Below are 2,699 nucleotides of genomic sequence, written 5' to 3' on the forward strand. Positions count from 1 at the left end.
CATATTGAGTGATAAATAATTCATATTTCTGCCAAACATTTGATTAAAAGAAGCCAATTCCTTCTATGTTTGTCAGGGGGCAGAAAATCCATTTAATGTTTTCATTTTAATCGGTACTTCTCCCTCTGAATGCTTAGCGTCCGCTGGCACGGTCAGCGGGCTCTCCCGGCCCCCCTGCAGCAGGTGCCCCAGCCGCCTCCCCCTCCCTCCCTCCCTCCCTCCTGGGCTGCGCTGGGCTGCAGAGGCCGGCCTGGCCTTTGCGGAAGGGGAGCCTGGGACCGAGGGCCACAACCTTGCCCTTGCCCTGGGTGTGTGTGTGTGTGCGTGTGTGTGTGGCGGGGGGGAGCATGTGGACAGTGAAGACCCTTGCCTGCAGGGAGTCTGGCCTCTGCCTGGGGCAGGCTGCAAGGGGTGGGAGGGCAGCCCCCCACCTTCGGCTTTGGGACCAGGAGGGCTCTGTGGGAAGATCAGGCTGTTTGAGCAGGGCCCACCAGTTTCTCCCAGCTGACTCTCCCCACGATTGGGGGGCGGGAGGGGGAAGGGGGGGCAGTGCGTGCATGCCTGTGCATGGCTGTGTGTGTGTGCCCTTGGGCTGAACTGCCTGCCCTAGAGATGAACTTTCCTCCACCCAGACTTGGTGGTCTTGGGGCCTCCCACCTAAAGGGCTGGCTCCCGCCCCTCCCCCAGGAACGTGGGGTCCTCGCCCTCTTCCTCGGGGGCTCTCCGGGTTGTGCCCGTCTCTGCTCCTGTCCGTCTTGAAAGGCCAATTAATGCGCTGCATCCGTGGAGCTGAAGCATGAAACTTCCCTGTTTGGCGAAGAATTATTGCGGAGCGAGACGGTTCTGGCTGTAAAAGCCCTCTCCCCCCAGGGAGACGCTGAGATGTTCTTTGCAATTAAAATTTCTTTCAAACTCGGACCAAAGAAGATGGGGAAAAAAAAGAAATATTTTCAGTTGCAAAGACCTTTCCCAAACAGGGACGGTGTGAGAGTTTTAACAAACACCTTTCCCGGCTCCGAAGACTCGGCCAAAGTTTGGTGGAAACCATCAACTGGCTGGTCATTAACATTTTGGGGAGGGGGAAGGGAAGCCCCGCCCCTTGCAGGGTGTGGAAGCTGGTACGGGGTGGGGGGGTAGGAGGTATCCATTCATTCCTCCCCCCTCCCCTCCGCTTGGGCGGCTTCCAGCCCAGTGAGAAGAAAAGCCATGAAGAGGCCCCCCCACTGGGAAAGTAATTCTGAGAAGCCACAAAAAGGAAGCTGGCCATTTACTTCAAGGGCAGAAAAGATTACACTTTTAATAAGTGTAATGGCTTTCTGGACCCTTCCTTATTAAAGCTGGAGTGTGGCTGGGATTATCCCGGGGCTCTTTCCCTTCTGGCGTTGCCTGTGAATCTGGGCGGAGGGGGGGCATGGGCAGGGCAGGGCAGGGGGGCAGAGCCCGGGACAGGGCTGAGCTGGGCCTCTTGCAGACCCTCCCTCTGTCTCCTGCCCTCCTGGGCACTGGCAGAAGGGGCGGCCTGGCCAGGGAGGGGTGCATCCGGAAGGGGCGTGGATGGCCAGCCTGGAGAGCAGCATGGGTTTACCTTCTGGAGGGGGGGGGGCTGCACCCATCTTCTCCTGGTGGGTCATCTCTTTAGCCAGGAGCTGGCAATGATCAGAGGGGCTGAATGAAACCTCTTGTGGCAGCAGGAGCCCACCACCCCCAGGCCCACCAGGAACCGGTTGGGATGGGGGGGGCAGCTGTTAGGCGCCTGGGGGATTTGCCCTTCTTCCAGAGAGAGAGAGAGAGAGAGAGAGAGAGGAGGGGAACTGGGTGGTCAGAAGACGCTCAGCTGGCCAGGGGCTCGGAGGGCCAAGGGGTCCCCCATTTCTCCAGAGGCTGCTCTGGTCGCAAGCCGACTCCTGTGGAGCAGGTCCTGGGAAATGGAAACTGTACAGACCCTCTCCCTCTCTCTCCCCCTGCCTCCCCCCTCCCCAGAAAGGAGAGTTAAGTGGAATTGGATCTGGTTCAAAAGGAGAAAAGAGCCATTCCTGGGCTGCTATTTTCCCACACTGGCAGAACCCAGAAAAGCCGTTGGAGAATCTTGCCCTTCTCAGGCAGGGATAGATGATGGCCCCTGTGTTGCTCCTGCGGGGGGGGGGGGGGGGGGCGGGCTGTGCCCTGCTAGCTGTGGCGCCTGTGGGAGGGGGAGTCTGCTTTCCTTTCTGGCCTCCCTCCCCCTGTCCTCCAGGGCCCCCAGAAAGAGCCCCCACATGGCCGGGCAGGCGTGTGCTGTGCTGTGAGGGCTGCCGGTAGTCCCCCCTCCCCCACCGCTGCATCGGTAAAATGAAATAAATATCGACACGGACGGGGTGCCATTCAATTTGTCCTGATCACTGGGCTGCGGTGAGTTCTGACAGGGCAGAATGTAAAACATAAGCTCAGGATGTAATTTCTACTGTCAACATGATGTACAGTACGGTTCTGCCAAACACACACCGAGAAAGCGGGGAGGGGGGGGCGGGCGGGCAGGGAGGGAGGCACGTGCCGTTGCCACCAAGCCTGGGAAAGTGGGGGCGGGAGGCGGGTGGGCCTCGGGTCCAGCCCTCCCAGAGACCAAAGGAGGTGTGTGAGGGTGGGGGGGCTTCTTGAGGGAGGGATGCGGCAGCAGCGCAAGCAAAAGGCCACGGTCGGGGGGGGGGGGAAAGATTCCCCAG

The sequence above is a fragment of the Protobothrops mucrosquamatus genome, unplaced genomic scaffold (assembly GCF_001527695.2).
Source record: "Protobothrops mucrosquamatus isolate PMUCROS unplaced genomic scaffold, P.Mucros_1.0 scaffold2649, whole genome shotgun sequence".
Lineage (NCBI taxonomy): Eukaryota > Metazoa > Chordata > Lepidosauria > Squamata > Viperidae > Protobothrops > Protobothrops mucrosquamatus.